Source organism: Tachyglossus aculeatus, chromosome 25, assembly GCF_015852505.1.
Source record: "Tachyglossus aculeatus isolate mTacAcu1 chromosome 25, mTacAcu1.pri, whole genome shotgun sequence".
NCBI classification, from domain to species: domain Eukaryota; kingdom Metazoa; phylum Chordata; class Mammalia; order Monotremata; family Tachyglossidae; genus Tachyglossus; species Tachyglossus aculeatus.
The window spans coordinates 604,137-611,296 of record NC_052090.1 but is presented as its reverse complement, the minus strand read 5'-3'; the positions used below and the strand labels follow the sequence as shown (position 1 = coordinate 611,296).

Genomic DNA, 7,160 nt, shown 5'->3' with positions numbered 1-7,160 from the left:
AAGGGATACTTGGTTAGACTCCACGTGGGACAATCTGATTACCTTGTATTTACCCTATCACTTAGAACAGTGCTGGGCACATAGTAAATTCTTAACAAAAACCATAATTATTTTCCTTTCTGATCTCCCATCCTCCTGTCTCCTCCTGCTTCAGCCTATACTTCACTCTGCTGCCCGGGTTATCTTTCTACAGAAACGCTCTGGGCATGTCATTTCCCTCCTCAAAAATCTCCAGTGGTTGCCTATCAACCTTCGAATGAAGCAAAAACTCCTCACTCGGCTTCAAAGCTCTCCAACACCTCGCCCCTCCTACAATCAATCAATCAATCAATCAATCGTATTTATTGAGCACTTACTGTGTGCAGAGCACTGTACTAAGTGCTTGGGAAGTACAAGTTGGCAACATATAGAGACAGTCCCTACCCAACAGTGGACTCACAGTCTAAAAGGGAGAGACAGAGAACAAAACCAAACATACTAACAAAATAAAATAAATAGAATAGATATGTACAAGTAAAATAAATAAATAAATAAATAGAGTAATAAATATGTACAAACATATATACATATATACAGGTGCTGTGGGGAAGGGAAGGAGGTAAGATGGGGGGATGGAGAGGGGGATGAGGGGGAGAGGAAGGAAGGGGCTCAGTCTGGGAAGGCCTCCTGGAGGAGGTGAGCTCTCAGTAGGGCCTTGAAGGGAGGAAGAGAGCTAGCTTGGTGGATGGGCAGAGGGAGGGCATTCCAGGCCCGGGGGATGACGTGGGCCGGGGGTCGATGGCGGGACAGGCGAGAACGAGGTACGGTGAGGAGATTAGCAGCAGAGGAGCAGAGGATGCAGGGTGGACTGTAGAAGGAGAGAAGGGAGGTGAGGTAGGAGGGGGCGAGGTGATGGAGAGCCTTGAAGCCCAGGGTGAGGAGTTTCTGCCTGATGCACAGATTGATCCTACCTCACCTCCCTTCTCTCTTTCTACAGCCCAGACAGCACCCTCTACTCCTCTGCCGCTCACCTTCTCACTGGGCCTCGTTCTTGCTTGTACCACCATCGACCCCTGGCCCACGTCCTACCTCTGGCCTGGAATGCCCTCCCTCTACACATGTGCCAAACTAGCTCTCTTCCTCCCTTCAAAACCCTACTGATGGTTCACCTCCTCCAGGAGGCCTTCCCAGACTGAGCCTCCCCTTTTTCTCTCCTCCTCCTCCCCTCCCCAGTGCTCCCCCTCCCTCCCTCTGCCCTATCCACTTCCCCTCCCCACAGCACTTGTGTATATTTGTACATATTTATTACTCTATTTATTTTATTAATGATGTGTACATAGCTATAATTCTATTTATTCTGATGGCATTGACACCTGTCAACTTGTTTCATTTTGTTGTCTTTCTCCCCCTTCTAGACTGTGGGCCCATTGTTGGGTAGGGACCGTCTCTATATGTTGCCAATTTGTACTTCCCACGTGCTTAGTACAGTGCTCTGTACACAGTAAGCGCTCAATAAATATGATTGAATGAATGAATGAACAAACAGAGACACATCTGCTTTTTAACATTAAATGCCAGTGCTTTATGATGTAATGCTAAAATTCCTAATAGGAATGACAGTCTTTTAACTATCAGTAAGTTTTTATCTTATCAATGCCTGCCTCCCCCTATCAACTGTAAGCTCCTTATGAGCAGGGAATGTGTCTACCAACTCTGTTATATTGTACTCTCCCAAGCACTTAGCACAGTGCTCTGCATGCAGTAAGTATTCAGTAAATATGATTGCTTGATCGACATAGTGGAGCTGGATAAGAACCCAGGACCTCTGATTCCTAGGCCCCTGCTCTTTCCACTAGACCACACTCTGGGTTTAAGAGCAAGAGCTCTGTTGCCAGTTGGATAATCCAGGCTTCGGGGGAGTGGACTAAAGTGAAGGATCAGGGTGATTTCTCTCCACTAATGCAATAGCTTGCAGAATAGAAGGAACAGAACAACAGGAGAATCAAATACCAAATGGCATCACAGTGACCTAATGCAAAGGTAACAGCAGAATACGGTGCAATTAAAACACAGCCAAAGTAAACCTAATGATGAATGACGAAACTATAATTAATTCCAAACAGAATTCACCCAGTGGACCAGAAGAAAAACAGACAAAAATCAAAAGTTGGGGTGAAAATGTGACTACTTGTGACTTTATTGAGAAAGAAGGAGGCAAAGCACTGCTACCAGGAAAAAAGGAAGTAGAAGAAATCGATATGAGTGAAAAGATTGTTGGGAATGGTCCCTTGGTGAAAAAAGCCAGTTTGGGAAAATTTAAGAATTATAGCGAGGATTACTCTGAAAAGGATCGAATCTTGAATTTTTCTACTGGGATTCTGGAATGATCCAAGCTGCCCACAAAAGAGGAGGATGAAAACTGTAGGGAGAGATATTCTCTAATACAACTACCCTGTCCGATTTCCCTGAATATGACGAAGTCCTCTTCAGCTCCTTCTCTGAGCCCTAACAAGGCCTCCTACACTACTTTCTCATCCCCAGAGCTAAACCCAGACAGTGAAAATAGGTTTTTTTCAGAGAAAGGTGATCTGTTGAAGAGCACAACTCCCTCCTCTCCATCTCTCAATCACCTTAGTCCCGTTCCACCTCCTGCCCCATTTTCTACCTCTCCACTTGGCTCAGTTAACCTGTGTTTGGCAAAGGCAATCCGGTCATGGTCTTCCTCTTCCTGGTTGTCCCACTGGAGCACAGAGGTCACAAAATGAAGAACAGCATGGATTACAAGGAGTTGGGTTTGCACTTTGACAAACTGGTATGGAAACAACCTCAGGAAGATCCTCCCCTGGGCCAAGGCCCCGTTCACAGATTACCTGCAGTCTGAGTCGTGGGACTCCGAGAAACATGACCAAGTGGCTGCTGACTATCCGGCTGTGTCCTGACGGTGCGCTGCTCAACTTGACTTGTGTCGTGTTTTCCTCTGGGGATTTCTGGTGGTCACTTTTAAAAAGGGGACACAGTTCCAGATATTGCCTTTTGAACATCCTGACCAACAAAATTCTGGCATTTGAAGAAGACTTTCCCAAGTGCTTAGTACAGTGCTCTGCACACAGTAAACCCTCAGTAAATACCACTGAAGATGATGATGATGATGTTGACAATGATGAAGCTGATCATGGAAACCAAAAGGCATGGTGGATGACTGTTGAATAAAATTAGACAAGATGGGTATAGTGGAGGAGTGGGTTCAGGAGAACCAGTTCAAAGCAGAAGGACTTCCCAACAGTGACTTCAGCCTACCCATAGCCAGCTGATCATCAGAGTCCAGTTTAGGGATAACTGTTTTGCTATGTCATTCATTCATTCATTCAATCATATTTACTGAGCGCTTACTGTGTGCAGAGCACTGTACTAAGCACTTGGGAAGTACAAGTTGGCAACATATAGAGACGGCCCCTACCCAACAGCGGGCTCACAGTCTAGAAGGGGGAGACAGACAACAAAACAAAACATATTAACAAAATAAAATAAATAGAATAAATATGTACAAATAAAATAAATAAATAGAGTAATAAATACATACAAACATATATACATATATGCAGGTGCTGTGGGAGGGAAAGGAGGTAAGGCAGGGGGATGGGGAGGGGGAGAAGGTGGAGAGGAAGTAGGGGGCTCAGTCTGGGAAGGCCTCCTGGAGGAGGTGAGCTCCCAGTAGGGCTTTAAAGGGAGGAAGAGAGCTAGCTTGGCAGATGTGCAGAGGGAGGGCATTCCAGGCCAGGGGGATGACGTGGGCCGGGGGTCGACGGCGGGACAGGCGAGAACGAGGCACAGTGAGGAGATTAACAGCAGAGTAGTGGAGGGTGTGGGCTGGGCTGTAGAAGGAGAGAAGGGAGGTGAGGTAGGAGGGGGCAAGGTGATGGAGAGCCTTGAAGGCGAGGATGAGGAGTTTTTGCCTGATGTGTAGTTTGATTGGTAGCCACTGGAGATTTTTGAGGAGGGGGGTAACATGCCCAGAGCCTTTCCTGCACAAAGACGATCTGGGAGTAGTCAGTAGTATGTCATTATGTCAGTAGTCTCATCAGTGACACAAGGGGTTGATCAATGTTGATCAACGTTGCAGGTGGTTGGGGGGCAGCTCTCCAAGTTTTTGCTGGAGGTTCCATGCTTACAATGTCCAAAGTCTATGAGATCATGGTGGTGTCCAACTTTCCATATGGTCGTGAGACCTGGCTCCCCTACAGAAAATACAGCCAGCTTCTGGACCATTCATTCATTCATCCAGTCAGTGTCATATTTATTGAGTGCTTACTGTGTGCAAAGAATGTACTAGGCTCTTGGGAGAGTACACAACAACAGACACATTCCCTGCCCATAATGAGCTCACAGTCTAGAGGGGGAGAGCTCACACTGTCACTTTCATCACCTTTAAACCATTTCGTCTTGTCTTATGCTGTCAAGTCTTCTCCAACCCACAGTGACACCATGGGTACACCTCTCCCAAAATGCCCCACCTCCATCTGCTATCGTTCTGGTATTGTATCCATAGAGTTTTCTTGGTAAAAGTACAGAAGTGGTTTACCATTGCCTTCTTCCGCAAAGATAACTTGAGTCTCCACCTTCGACTCTTTCCCATGCCACTGCTGCCCAGTGCAGGGGAGTTTTGACTTGTAGCAGATTGCTTTCCATTCACTAGCCACTGACCAAGCTAGGAATGGAATAGCTAGGCCTCTGCTTTACTCTCCCTCCCTCACCCCATAGTTGAGACTGGTAGAGCGCTAGAAACTCTCCAGGTGCAACTCCGAGAGGAGCTTTAAACCGAACTCAACATAAAATGGCAGGACAGGTGACTGACAACCAGGTCCAGGAATACAGTCAGCACACAAGCAACACAACTCTACTGACCAGGCCATGAGAGGAGATTTTATGGCAGCTAGATACCCAGTCAGCTGCTGTAAGTAAATATGCAAACCAGGTAGGCAAGGTAAATGATTTAAAGACACAGTGACGTAGCATTTCAAGCAAGGTAACATAGAAGCGTACTGTTAGGAGCCATCCAGCCTGGAAGGCAACAATAAGGAGATGGGTTGTTTTTCAGCAAAGGCTCTGGAAACCTCAGAATACCAAGAGGCAGACTTGAAAACGGAGACAGACTTGAAACGGGGCAAGCCAGACAGTGCAGCAGGGATTTATTCTTATAGTTGGGCATTGTGGGAAAGAGTGTCAGTCACCCATTCATCTTTTCAGCCACACCCAAAAGCAAGGTGGGATCTCCTCATCAGTACCATCACATTCAAAATACAAGAGCAACTTTATTGTTATTTATGTGTGTGTGGATATGTAAGGGTGCATACTTGAGTACACATGTCTGTTGTTTCCATTCTTCTTTCTCTGTTCTCAAAGACCCTGCCTTTCTCTCTCCCTTTCCAGCCTCCTGGGCCCCAACCCACTGAAGCCCTGCACCCTGTCCTATTGGTCCCAGTACATAGCCCCACGGTGGGTTTGGAGGCCACAGCCTGGGATGCTTTCCTGAGACTGGGGTTTCCTGCTGGCAGAGCAGAACAGCTGCTTTGCCAATTTAGAATCTGAGTTTTTGTTGACTCATTCCTGGTTCTTCAGGGTTGAACTCAGGCCATGCCAGGCCAATGAGATGGGCAGTCCTATCCCACCCCAATTCTTACTTCCCCCAGAATATTGGAAAACCAGGGAAAAGCACTGCAGCATCCAAAGAGTGTCTCTCCGAGCACCCAGGTAAACCATTCAGTTCTATGGCACAACCCTTTCTACTCCATGACTCCATACCACCCTAGGATGCTGGTGTTAACACTTTAACCAGTGGGTGTGCTGCCTGATTATTGAACCTGGGCCTGGACACCCTCTCCACAAGATACTCTGAGGCCCCTTCCCTCCCAGACCTGGAAGCACCATGTGCCCTATTCTCAGAGAACATCACTACTCTACAACTCTAAGAGCAGAAAAGTGGAAGGTAAGATGGTGATTTCTTCCCTTTATCAGGGAAAGGCATTATTACTGGACACCCTGGCTTCACCCTACCAAGGATTCTGAGTTTCCTTTGGGACTGGAAGCCAGCAGACCTTCAGGGCAAAGATGGCGGTGCTGAGGGTGAGGGGAGCAGCAGGCTCAGGGCTTTCATTTCTATAATAGTAATAACTATAATAATAACAACTTGATTGTGATATTTAATGAGTGCTTACTATGTCTATCCTAAATGCTAGGATAGACACAAGATCAGGTCAAACACAGTCTCTATCCCACATGAGGCTCCCTGAGTAAAAGGGAGGGAAAGAGAACAGGTCTCCATTTTACAGATTAGGCAAGTGACGTTAAGTGACTTGCCCAAAGTCACAGAACAGACAAATGTTATCCCTCTAGACTGCAAGCTTGTTGAAGGCAAAAAATGTGTCTGTTATATTGTTGATTGTACCCTCCCAAGAGCTTAATACAGTGCTCTGCACACAGAAAGCAGCATGGCCTAGTGGAAAGAGAATGGATTTGGGAGTCAGAGTTCGTGGGCTCTAATAATCCCAGCTCCACCACCTGTCAGCTATGTGGCTTTGGACAAGTCACTTAATTTCTCTGTGCTTCAGTTACCTCATCTGTAAAATGGGGATTAAGACTGTGAGTCCCACGTGGGACAACCTGATGACCCCAGAACTTAGAATAGTGCTTGGCACATAGTAAGTACTTCTAGACGGTGAGCCCATTGTTGGGTAGGGACCGTCTCTATATGTTGCCAACTATATGTTGCCAACTTGTATTTCCCAAACGCTTAGTACAGTGCTCTGCACACAGTAAGTGCTTAATAAATATGATTGAATGAATGAATGAATAAGTGCTTAACAAATACCATTATCATTATTTTTATTGTTATGCACTCAATTAATATGATTAAGTGACTGATTGAATCTTACTTAGACTGTGAGTCCCAATCGGGAAAGGGGCTGTGTCCAACCTAACTCACTTATATCTACCCCATTGCTTAGGACAATGTTTGGCACATAGTAAGTGCTTAACAAATACCATAAAAAAGGTAGAAGCAGGATTAGAACCCAAGTCTTCTGACTCACAGACCAGTGCTTTTTCAGATAGGTCACACTAAAGTAAGGAGAGAGATAGCCTTCACCCCAATCCCCGCATCTTCCTAGATCCAGCCTTGTTCCAGA

The 7,160-nt window shown here is 46.1% G+C and overlaps 1 pseudogene; it reads right to left on the bottom strand.

Moving 5' to 3' along the window:
* Nucleotides 1–4,642: 4,642 nt before the first annotated feature.
* Nucleotides 4,643–4,787, bottom strand: LOC119945600 (annotated as a pseudogene).
* Nucleotides 4,788–7,160: the final 2,373 nt, after the last annotated feature.